Below are 13,011 nucleotides of genomic sequence, written 5' to 3' on the forward strand. Positions count from 1 at the left end.
GATGCAGCAGCCAGCTCACAGGCTGCGTCTAAGCTGTTTTGTTCTGGAGATAGGGCAATTCCCAAAGGTGGGGCCCATATCTTTCAGGCATTTATTGCATACATATAGTATGGAAGGTAAAAAGATCTTTCAAAGTATTTTTAAAAATGCCTCAGTCATGTATTTAGCTGCAATCAATATAACCTCTTCATTGACAAGCATTCCATGGCCTTTGGCATCATGTTTTCTCTTTAAAATGTGTTTCTAACAGTGTGAGATATTTTCCACACATCATAGATTTTTTTTTTTTTTTGCCATGATGCTGCGCTCTGGTTTAATTTGCAGCTTAGAATTTTTTTTTGCTACATGCGATATTAAGAGCCTTTAGTGTCCCTATGTACGGTAATTGTAATTCATTGTTGCCTTGGTATTTCTCACTTATCATACACATAAGCTTGACGCCCCTTTGTCATAGTGTTCTTGGTTGCTTCTTGGTTATACCTCTGCATTGGCCTATCGGTCTTTGAGAATGGCTTACTGGTTTGAGTATAGCAGATTTATGGCCGTGCCAGTTTTGATTCCTAACCCAATACTAATCTCAATAGTAACTTATTGGTTAAAACCCTCTCTGTTCTATGGTTAGGAGTCTGTTAGGCAATTATCCATAATGGTTGCCAGCCTTCCTAGTATGAGCAGGCATAGAGATTCTGTCAATCACTGACTGTTCTCCAGACACCGAATACTAGAATTCGAAGGATTTAAATTACTAAAATTCAAGTTATACTAGATCTTTTACTACAAAATTATATATCAATCTTGGCTCTTCCTGCTTTAGTGTTGGACGATCAGATTGCATGTTAAACAGGACAGGTTCCCCTTTGTCTTGTAACACTTTTTCCTTATATTAGGCTTCTTTCACACTTCCGTCAGTACGGGGCCGTCACAAAGCGTTGGCGCGACGTACCGACGGACGTTGTTAAAATTCGGCACAACGTGGGCAGCGGATGCAGTTTTTTCAACGCATCCGCTGCCCATTCTAAAGTCCTGGGGATGAGCTAGAGATCTCCACCCGGGCATACGCACTCCAAAGTGCAGGATGCGACATACGAAAAAACGTTCCCTTGAACGTTTTTTCGTGACGACGGTCCACCAAAACACGACCCATCCAGTGCACGACAGACGCGACGTATGGCCATACGTTGTGATCTGTCGGCAATACAATACAATACAAAACGACGCATTGTGACGGATCTAAAAAGACGGAAGTGTGAAAGTAGCCTAACTTCCGTGGTAATGTGCAATTTAGGCCCTGCCTAATGATCGTTAAAGAGATTCACAGTAACCACAGCCCTACAAACCTCCTCCTACTGGCATCCAAGCATCCCCGTCGTTTCTTATGATTAGAAGGTGCTGCACGATAAGTACATGATGTCACATTGGCCATACCAGTCAGAAGAGGACCATGGGATGTTGGTAGATGGGAGGAAGCTCACAGGGCTCATGTACGATGTATTCCAAGAGGGACAGGAAAATCTTTTCGATACTCTCTAATACTGTCATTTAAATTAATTGGTACTGGGCAGACTGAGGAGTAAGTGCTCTTGGCAAAACCATTTAAGATTTTATACAGTTTGATATCGGGTGTGTGGATGGACTCAAAAAGTGTAATGGTCGCCATTTTTTGTACAAATACTCATACACTTTAATACACAAAGAATTGGGCCACAGTAATGTTTGCTTTATGTTTACTGCTTCTTCAGAATCGTGAATGATTGGAATTCCAATTCCTTACATCTGCGCATCTGCATATTCAGCATCCCTTTGCTACACAGAAGGCTTACAGCCTTTTGGGTTTAGTAATCATGATACCTGCCCGATACTGGCAGTAGTCCTTAGGCTACATTCATAACAAGTTTCCCTCCGATGGGATTGAATCCTGTGTTCCTACAGGTCTCACTTCAACAGTTCACAAAAGTGAGATTGAAGCCTGATGTGTTCTCGTCAGCATGGTATATATGTGTGTGTGTGTATATATATATATATATATAAATATATATATACACACTGCTCAAAAAAATATAGGGAACACATATACCACATCATAAATTTCACTGAATGAAATATTACAGTTGCAATTCTTTATTCATTGCATAGTGTAGTGCGTTGAGAATAATAAAACATAAAAAGGATCAATGTAAATCAAAATTAATATCCCATGGAGGTCTGGATTTGGAATAATGATCAAAATCAAAGTGGGAAATCAAATTACAGGCTAACTCAACTTCAGTAGAAATGCCTCAAGACAAGGAAATGATGCTCAGTAGTGTGTGTGTGTGTGTGTGTGACCTCCACGTGCCTGTATGACCTCCACGTGCCTGTGTGACCTCCACATGCCTGTATGACCTCCCTACAACACCTGGGCATGCTCCTGAAGAGACGACGGATGTCTCCTGAGGGATCTCCTTCAAGACCTGGTTTAAAACATCAGTGAACTCTTGGCCAGTCTGTGGTGCAACGTAGCATTGGTGGATGGAATGAGATGTGGTCTCCCAGATGTGTTCGATTGGATTCCAGTTTGGGGAACGGGCAGGCCAGTCCATAGCATCAATGCCTTGATCATACAGGAACTGCTGACACACTTCAGCCACATGAGGTCTACCATTGTCATGCATCAGACGGAACCCAGGGCCCACTGCACCTGCATATGGTCTCACAATGGGTCTGAGGATCTCATCCCGGTACCTATTGGCAGTCAGGATACCTTTGGTAAACACACAGATGGCTGTGCGGCCCTCCAAAGAAATGCCACCCCACACCATTAATGACCAAACCGGTCATGTTAAAGGATGTTGCAGGCAGCAGATCGCTCTCCACGGTGTCTCCAGACTGTCACATGTGCTCAGTGTGGACCTGCTTTCATCTGTGAAGAGCACAGGGCGCCAGTGGCGAATTTGCCAATCCTGGTGTTCTGTGGCAAATGCCAAGCGTCCTGCATGGTGTTGGGCTGTGAGCACAACCCCCATCTGTGAACGTCGGGCACTCAGACCATCCTCATGGAGTTGGTTTCTAACCGTTTTTGTTCAGGCCACATGCACATTTGTGGCCTGCTGGAGGTCATTTTGCAGGGCTCTGGCAGTGCTCTTCCTGTTCCTCCTTGCACAAAGGCTGAAGTAGCGGTCCTGCTGCTGGGTTGTTGCCCTCCTACGGCCCCCTACACATCTCCTGGTGTACTGGCCTGTCTCCTGGTAGCAGCTCCAGCCTCTGGACACTACGATGACAGACACAGCAAACCTTGCCACAGCTCGTAATGATGTGCCATCCTTGATGAGCTGCACTACCTGAGCCACTTGTGTGGGTTGTAGAGTCCATCTCATGCTACCACGAGTGTGAAAGCACAACCAACACCTGATTTACTTGGAGTTATATTCTGTTGTTTACGAGTTCCTTTTATTTTTTTGAGCAGTGTATGTATATGTATGCTATATATATATATCTATATAGATTATATCTATATAGATATATATATAGATATATATTTCCCTTTTTTTTAGGCTGAAATTGCCCCTCTCTGCTTATACTCGAGTCATTCCCAGGGGTCGGCAGGGGAGGGCAAGCAGCAGCTGTCTGAACATACTCACCTGCTCCTGGCGAGGTCCCTGTGCGTCTCTGGTTTTCCGGGCGCTGGCAGCTTATTCCTGTGTTGAGCAGTTATGTGGTACCACTCATTACAGTCATGAATATGGACGCGACTCCACTCCCATAGGCGTGGAGCCACATATTCATTACTGTTATGAGCGGTATCAGTGACCGCTCAATACTGGAAGAAGCTGTCAGCGCCCGGAGAACCAGGGGCGTGCAGGGACCGTGCCAGTAGCAGGTGAGTATAACGGGGGCATTGCACGATATTCACCTTTCCCTGTTCCACCGCCGTGCGCCGGTCTGTCTTCCGCCTCCTCTGCTGAGACGTCCAGGTTAGAGGGCGCGATGACGTGGTTAGTGCGCGCCCTCTGCCTGAACAGTCAGTGCAGAGGATGCGGAAGACTGAGCGGTGGAAAGGTGACTATACAAGTGCCTGGGGCCTGAGCGACGAGAGGTGAGTGTCGTGTTTGTTTTTTTTTGTTTGTTTTTTTAAATCACAGCATATGGGGCAAATGTTTCTATGGAGCATCTTATGGAGCCATATTCAACATTTGTGGAGCATTATACGGGGCAAATGTGTCTATGGAGCATCTTATGGGGCCACAATCAGCATTTGTGCAGCATTATATGGGGCAAATGTCTGTATGGAGCATCTTATGGGGTCATAATCAGCATTTGTGCAGCATTATATGAGGCAAATGTCTGTATGGGGCCATAATCCGCATTTGTTCAGCATTATATGGGGCAAATGTCTGTATGGAGCATCTTATGGGGCCATAATCAGCATTTGTGCAGCATTTTGTGGGGCAAATGTCTTTATGGAGCATCTTATGGGGTCATAATCAACATTTGTGCAGCATTATATGGGGCATATTTTAATATGGAGCACCTTATGGGGCCCATCATAAACTTTATGGAGCATTATATGGGGCGTATTTTGTATGGAGCATCTTATGGGGCCCATCATGAACTGTATGGAGCATTATATGGGACTCCTGATCCAATATGGATATTTAAAAACAACCTTCTGATGTCTCAATTAATTTTACTTTTATTGGTATATATTTTTATTTTTGACATTTACCGGTAGCTGCTGTATTTCCACCCTAGGCTTATACTCGAGTCATTTAAGTGTTTCCAGTTTTTTGTAGCAGAATTGAGGGTCTCGGCTTATACTCGGGTATATACGGTACATACACAAACACTGGAAAATAAGTATGTTACTTGTGTAGGCCTGTAGTTTTTGTAGGTACACTTCAACTGTGAGACAGACTCTTAAAAAAAAAAAAATCACAATGAATGATTTTTACATAATTTGCATGAAATAAGTATTTGATACGATACAAAAAAGTTTCATGTAGTTCTTGACCAAATTTTCTCACTGCAGCAGGAATTTTGTCCCATTCCTCCATACAGATAGTCTCCAGATCTTTTAGGTTTCCTGGCTGTCTCTCGGGAACATTGAGTTTCAGCTCCCTACAAAGATTTTCTATTGGGTACAGGTCTGGTGACTGGGTTAGTCCACTCCAGGACCTTGATATGCTCCCTAGGGAGCCACTTCTTAGTTGCCCTGGCTGTGTGTTTCAGGTCATTGTTATGCCTGAATACCGAGCCATAACACATCTTCATTAGTGATGTGCGAATATACTCGTTACTTGAGATTTCTCGAGCATGCGCGGGGGTTCTCCCGAGTATTTTTTAGTGCTCGGAGATGTCGTTTTTCTTGCCGCAGCTGAATAATTTACATTTAAAATTTTAAATCATTAAAATTTTGCGATACAAGACCCCCGTCCTTCCTCCCTTTAATACGCTGCAGTTGTCCTGTCCCCTTTGCAGAAAATCACCCCCAAAGTATGATGTGTTCCCCCACCATGCTTAACAGTTGGGCCGGTATTTTGGGGGTTGTACTCCTCCTTCTTCCTCCAAATACAGTGAGTGGTGCTGATACCATAAAGTTCTATTTTGTTCTGACCACATAACCTCCCATGCCACCTCTGGATCATCCAGATGGTCACTGGTGAACTAACAGACCTTCACATGTGCTGGCATGAGCAGCGCGACTTTGCGTGACCTGCAGGTTTTTAAAGGGAACCTGTCACCCCCAAAATCGAAGGTGAGCTAAGCCTACCGGCATCAGGGGCTTATCTACAGCATTCTGTAATGCATTCTGTAATACTGTAGATCAGGGGTGTCAAACTGCATTCCTCGAGGGCTGCAAACAGGTCATGTTTTCAGGATTTCCTTGCATTGCACAGGTGATAATTTAATCACCTGCAGAGAATGATTCCAGTACCTTGTGCAATGCTAAGGAAATCTTGAAAACACGCATGGTTTGAGGCCCTCGAGGAATGCAGTTTGACACCCCTGCTGTAGATAAGCCCCTGATGTATCCTGAAAGATGAGAAAAAGAGGTTAGATTATACTTACCCAGGGGCGGTCCTGGTTCTGTTCTGGTCCGATGGGCGTTGCGGTCTGGTCCGGGGCCTCCCATCTTCTTACGATGACGTCCTCTTCTTGTCTTCACGCTTCGGCGCAGGCGTACTTTGCCTGCCCTGTTGAGGGCAGAGCATAGTACTGCAGTGCACAGTCGCCGGGCCTCTCTGACATAAAACGCAGTGGATTTTTCCGCAGCGTTTTTGTTACCAAGAGATACAGATCCCTTCCAGAAATTTCTGCAAGCAAAACTCAACGTGCGCACATAGCCTTACCCCACAAGGCGAGATCTCGCATGGAGCAACAGATCGAGGAAGATTGACAGTCTTCTTGTGTTTCTTCCATTTTCTAATAATTGTGCCAACAGTTGCTGCCTTCTCACCAAGCTGCTTGCCTTTTGTCCTGTAGCCCATCCGAGCCTTGTGCAGGGCTACAAATTTGTCCCTGTTGCCCTTACACAGCTCTTTGGTCTTGGCCATGCTGGAGAGGTTGAAGTGTGATTGTGTGTGGACAGCTGTCTTTTATACAGGTAACAAGTTCAAACGGATGCAATTAATACAGGTAATGAGTGCAGAGTAGGAGGGTGTCTTAGGCTACTTTCACACTAGCGTTAACTGCAATCCGTCACAATGCGTCGTTTTGCAGAAAAAACGCATCCTGCAAAAGTGCTTGCAGGATGCGTTTTTTCCCCATAGACTTGTATTGACGACGCATTGCGACGCATTGCCACATGTCGCATCCGTCGTGCGACGGATGCGTCGTGCTTTGGCGGACCATCGGGAGCAAAAAACGCTACATGTAACGTTTTTTTGCTCCTGAGGGACCGCTTTTTCCGACCACGCATGCGCGCCCGGAACTCCGCCCCCACCTCCCCGCACCTCACAATGGGGCAGCGGATGCGCCGGAGAAATGCATCCGCTGCCTCCGTTGTGCAGTGCGTTAAACGCTAGCGTCGGAATCTCTGCTCTACGCATTGCGACGGGGAGATTCCGACGCTAGTGTGAAAGTAGCCTTAAAGAAAAACAAAGAGGTCTGTGAGAGCCAGAATTCTTGCTGATTGGTAGGTGATCAAATACTTATTTCATGTAGTAAAATGCAATTTAATTATTTAAAAATTATACAATGTGATTTTCTAGTTTTATTAGATTGTCTCTCACAATTGAAGTCTATCTACGATAAAAATTACAGACCTCTCCATTCTTTGTAAGTGGGAAAACTTGCAAAATCGGCAGTGTATCAAATATTTATCTTCCACACTGTTTTTGCGAAGTTTGGTTAAGGGCTGGGAATATTTCCCAGAGAGCAATAAAAAGGGTGTCTCTATAGAACTAACTGCCACTTAGTTTTGCTGCCAAAGACTCCATGCACATATTGTTTTAGGACATTTTGTAATCTCAGTATCTTTCCCTCCCTTAGTGCTGGGCTGAATAGTGACTTTAGACGTGACACTGGTCATCCAATCAAACATACGGCTGCTATATTGCAGTCTATTGGAGGTGAATGTGGTGCATTGTGACATGCAGGTAGCAAAATGTCAGAAAGAGCTGAATTTTTTCCGATTTGCTTGTTACAGTTGTGGTACCTTGTAGGTCACAATGTAGCAGTGGCATGGAGAGATCTTGTCGCAGACAGTTGCATTGTAGCTCCAGCTTTCAGCAGTAAAATAGTGTCTGACCAATCGCAAGACTCCAACATAGCTGTAGGAACTAGTGAAATTTGTCCAAAGGTTTAACTTCTTAATATCATGTGTAGTGAGTATTATATTGGAGTTCACTTTTGGAGAAATGTAAACCCCACACTCGTAAGTATGATAAAATAGCTTTTTTTACCGTATCCTTGCTGAATATAGCCAACAGTTGGACATATTTTTATTTATTTAATTTTTTTAACTTTTCTATTCAAGAAAGTGAACCATGGTCTTGATATTGGGTAGAAGAACCATGGTCTTGATATTGGCCACAGTCTTCTGACTTAATGCACTACACGTGGGGCTTGTGCTACTGATAACAAATAAATGTTTGGTTTTGGTATGAAATTAGTATACATATATTGTGTAGCCTGCAGATGTCACTGTTTCTGCTGCTGTCTGTGCTGATCTTGCAGCTTTGTCAAGTATTGTACTTTGCATGCACATTAGTTTGAATAGTGACACCTGCTGGGTACCTACAGATCTTACACAATTCTAAATTATGACGTTCATTTATAATGAAACCTTTTAGAACATGAAATAACATTGTGACACAGAGTTAAAGTATTTAGTTATTCCATAACAAAGATGTGTAAATTGCAGTGATTCTCATTGGGTTGTATTAGGCAGCTCTTGTATCTGTGCCAAATCATCAGTAATTGCTTATTTAGATCTGTGGTGCACTGTTCACACCTACTTGCTTTGATTTATGTCCTTCCTACCACCTTATTATTACTTTTGGTTTTTTGGCAAATCTAACCATCCTACTCTAATTTCCTGGTCTCATGTAGTCAGTGGATTCGCCCTAAGTGCTCAGCTAGTACTTCATGCTGTACAGGTTATATGCTTGGTTTTGCTGGTCATTACCACGTGAGCATGACTGGTAACGGACTGGGATCAGCCTTTTTGTGTTTTGCTCCTTTGATTCCCGTGGTCATATTTGTGCTAATGCTTAATGCTGCTGTATACCATGCTCTCACCCTGCACAATGAGTCATGTCTGTGTGCTTTCTGTAATCGTGTCCTGACTTTTGTCCTACTACCGTGGATTATTATTGACGGTTTTTTATCTTTTTAAATCCACAGCTGAGACCATTCCCCTCTACTGAAGCCAGAAGAAAACGCCGTGTGATCCCCTTCTGAGCCTGCACCACCTACATCATGAGTGCCCTCCTTCTCTCCTCCCTGAACTCTGGGACCTCCTCCCTCCAGTTCTCCTCGAAGAAGAAATTTGTGCTTTTTTGTTAATTTTTTTTCTCGTTTTACTTTCTTCACAAAACCAGCAAAAATTGTACATAAGAAATTTTTTTAAGTGTTTCAAAATGTAAAAAATAAAATTAAAAAAACTGAGTAATGGGGTGTATGTGAGGGGGAGGTAGGGAATGTAGCAAGGGTGTAAGTCTGATCTTATTCCCTTCTGATAGGAGTTGCCTGCAGTGCACTGGCACCTCTGTCATGGAGATGGTTACACAGTCCAGTCTCTTTCCCTCACATACCTCCAATCCTACACCACCACCCTGTGTCCCCCATCTACCGGCTGCACTGAAATTGCGTATGTTAAAAGCCCTAACACCACCCTCGGCGGTTAAAACTATTTATTGTAAATAAGGATTTCTCATAAATTGTGTATTGTCCAAAACCATCCTTGTGTTTTTCATCTGAATGTGTGTGGATGCGTGTCCTGGAGTCTGTATACGTGTGTGGATGCGTGTCCTGGAGTCTGTATACGTGTGTGGATGCGTGTCCTGGAGTCTGTATACCGATATGTGAGGAGTGTGTTGATCTAATGTGGCAGCGATCAGGTCTCGGTTCCCAGTAGCTCCTTTGTGCTTCCTGCTTTCATTAGCACTTGTTTCAGTATTACTTCCTACAAAGTCTTATCCAGCTTTCTCCCTCTCCTAATATCTCTTCCCTTTCCCTCTTTTCTCATGTCTTTTTCTTTTATCTTTAAAATCCAAGGGAAAAGAAAGCGGTCACTGGGGAGCAAAAGGTCCACCGCAGCTCCAGCCGTTAACCTTCTAGGAGGATACAAAATGCAGTAGAAAATAATAAAAGTCCTAGGAGCGCTGGAAATGAGACCAAGACAAGGATTTTAGTGTTGAACCACAACGCGTTTCAGCAGTTAAACTATCTTCATCAGGTGGAAGTTTATTAATGGAGAGCAGGAAGGGGTATTTAAACAAATAGCAACCAATGAAATTCGGAATCAGCAGGTCACATAAGAACAAGTCACATGATAAAAGCACAATAGGAACAAAACTGTATATATAAAAAAGGATTAAATAAAGCCCCTAGACCTGATTAAAATATAAGACAAGATAAGAAACAGGAACTAAAATAACATATGATAAAATACCACAATAAAAAACGACCTAAAACAGAGATCACCTGTCAACCCTTTCAATTGTAAAATTTAACCCCTCAGGTGCCAGTGTCCCCAACTTAAAAATCCAAAAACTTTCCCTATTAATCAGGCTCCCATACCGATCAGATACATTGTCTGGTATAAAATCTATAATAGTTTGAGATTCAAAAAAATTTTGGGTGCTTGGTTAAAAAATGCTTTAATAGGTTGTGTAACATTAAAACCATTCCTAATATTTAGGCGATGCTTGTTCAGTCTTGCATGCATGGTCTGTATAGTGTGTCCAACGTATTGGAGCCCACATCCGCATTCTATTAGATATACTGCAAATGAGGATTGACAGTTAACATGGTAGTTGATTTTTTAATTAATAGTAGTATTAGATGTGAATTCTTTAACACCATTTCTGATAGAATTACAACACAGACATTTTGCAGATCTGCAAGCAAAACAGCCAGGATTTATTGTTAACTGAGTCGCAGACATGGAGCTGGGGCTTATTGCTGGGTGCAACTGGGTTGCAGAGTGTGCAATTCCGCCTATAAATTATTCTGGGGTAGGTAGGGATGTGACCTGAGAATATAGGGTCACCTTCCAATATGAACCAATATATTTTTTCAAAAGTCTTTGGATAGTAGCATGAGATTGATTAAAAGTTGTAACCAAGCTCCACTTGGCAAATTCAAAGGTCATGGATTTAGCACCCCTATTCTGTACACATTCATATTGGGACAATATTCCTGTTTTAGAAAGGGCATCTTGAATCAGTTTTTTAGGGTAGCCTTTTTGTCAAAAGACGTTGCTCTAATACTTTGGCCTCTTAAATCCTTTTCCCTTGTGTAATTTTTTCTTATGCGCCAATACTGCCCATAAAGGATGTTATAGGTCCATTTGGGAAGGTGTCCCCTTTTTAAAACTCAAGTAACTATTCACATCCACCTTTTTGAAATGTATAGTGGTGGAGAAACCGCCCTCAGTGTCAACATGCACTATCAGATCTAAAAATTGAATTGAGCGCGAGAAATTAGCTGTAAAGGTAAGACCCCAAGAATTAGAGTTGAGACTATGAACAAGTTCAAGGGCTTCCAATTCAGTACCTGTCCAAATTAAAAAGAGATCGTCTATGAAACGACGGTAAAAAACAAGGGGGCAAATCTCGTCCACATCGCGCAGCCCTTTATCTGGCGGTAAGAGAAATGTTCAAAAGTTAAATTATTATCATGTAGAACAAATTTTTCTTTAATCTGGCATCATTGAATTTGTTATCTCTCCCTCACACATTCCGCCTGCCCTCATGTTATCGATATCATCTTTATTTCACCATATATCCTCATCACCCTCCTTGATTACGCACCCTTCTGCCTGGACACTTGCTTTGTGAAATCCTTCCTGCCTGTAATCTGCATGCACATTAACTTTTAGCCCTTTGGTGATCTTTCTCCTCTCAGCTGTTCCTTGCCATCATCTCATCCTCCTGACCTTGCCAATGCATCTATCATTTGCTGGCATTGACACATTTCCATCAATTCCAGTAATACATCCCCTATCCGATCGTGCACCTTTTTCTTTTTTTTGTTATTTTTGTGTGTATTCATCAGCCCTCTCATCAGCAGTTGCTGTACCCTGTGTGTCCCCCCCCCCCCTACTCGCTCATCAGTTCACACCAGGCTCTTGATGTCCCCATCCTCAGTTCTTCTCTCCGAGCTGTGCCAGCGCTGTGACAATCTCCTGCTGCTCTATGACCCTTCTTGCTCAGAACAGACTGTCCTCCCACAATCCCCCCAGGCCTGTAACACTATATCGCCCTCCAATACTAATTATCCCAGATACACCTCATTGCTTGCTGAGAGCCATCCACATACTGCGGTAATACAAAACCTCCACGTACAGCACATATGTACGCACACATGGACGGAGAAGTATATGATATATTCTCATAAACTAATGTAGTTGCTACTAATGCATTTTGCTTGGGCAATGTCCTGATTGCTTCTAGAAGGAGCTGTTCTTGGCTTTGGCGCTTTTCTTCGGCTTGGTAAAGGTTGCAGTGATACGCTCTGTAGGGTTTCTACATTGCTGCGCTTTGTATGTCTCTCCCTGGCTGGGGAAGGGTTACTCTTTCAAAGCTCTGCAGGGTTCTCTCTGGCAGGGTGCTAGTTAATCCTCTGTTCTGGCCTTGCTGTAGATTAGTGGGGGGGTGGAGGTCACTGCTGCTCCTCCAGATTTGCCTGCAGGGGGGTGTCTCACTGCCAGGTAAGTGGCGAGTGGGGGGGGCTGCGTTGCCCAGCAACAGCCCAGATGTCTGACCCTGTACAATGTGCACTGACACAGCTGTGTGAGAGAGGTGTGCATGCAAGAAAGGGAGAAGGTTGTTTGTGAGATATAATGGATGTGTTTGTGCGAAAATGAGAAATATTTCTAAGATCGTGGGGTGTGATAGAAATATGTTGTGTGCATGAGAAGTTGTGTGTAAGGAGAGAAGGATCAAAGGGAGACTTAAGTAAAACAAGTGCTGCCCAGTCTTTCCAGGGTAGCATCAATTACCTGTGTTTGTGTATCAATATATATTTTCATTTATTAGTAATATTTTATAGTGGTATCTCTCTATTGCAATCTTGTTTCGACATCAGACGGTCACAAGATCCAGCTGTGAAATATGTGGTCACGACAGACTTGGAGGGTAATAAAAGATGAAGCCTCAGCATGGCTTTTTATGTGTTGGACTAAGCGTTCTTACACAAGATCTGAAGGGCTGTAGCCATATTGGGGGCAACAGCCAATATCTTTTTGCTACCTCTCTGATCAGACTAGGTAGAGCATCGGATGCTGGTGATTATTTTCAGGCTGCATTTTTATCTCCAGATTTTTGGGTTTTTTTTGTTGTAAGTTGTCCTATTTAATGTCTGTTA

At 43.2% G+C, this 13,011-nt stretch overlaps 1 protein-coding gene across 4 annotated transcripts in view; it reads left to right on the plus strand.

Annotated features, from left to right (window-relative positions):
- AHDC1 (AT-hook DNA binding motif containing 1) overlaps nt 1-9,376 on the plus strand; it is a 155,993-nt gene extending 146,617 nt beyond the window's left edge. For all 4 annotated transcript variants that reach the window (XR_011319252.1, XR_011319253.1, XR_011319254.1 and 1 more), the window contains exon 5: nt 8,824-9,376. The gene's annotated coding sequence lies outside the window, so the exon portion shown is untranslated. The remainder of the gene's footprint in view (nt 1-8,823) is intronic.
- The last annotated feature ends 3,635 nt before the right edge of the window (nt 9,377-13,011 follow it).

This window comes from Ranitomeya imitator, chromosome 3 (genome assembly GCF_032444005.1).
Source record: "Ranitomeya imitator isolate aRanImi1 chromosome 3, aRanImi1.pri, whole genome shotgun sequence".
NCBI lineage: Eukaryota > Metazoa > Chordata > Amphibia > Anura > Dendrobatidae > Ranitomeya > Ranitomeya imitator.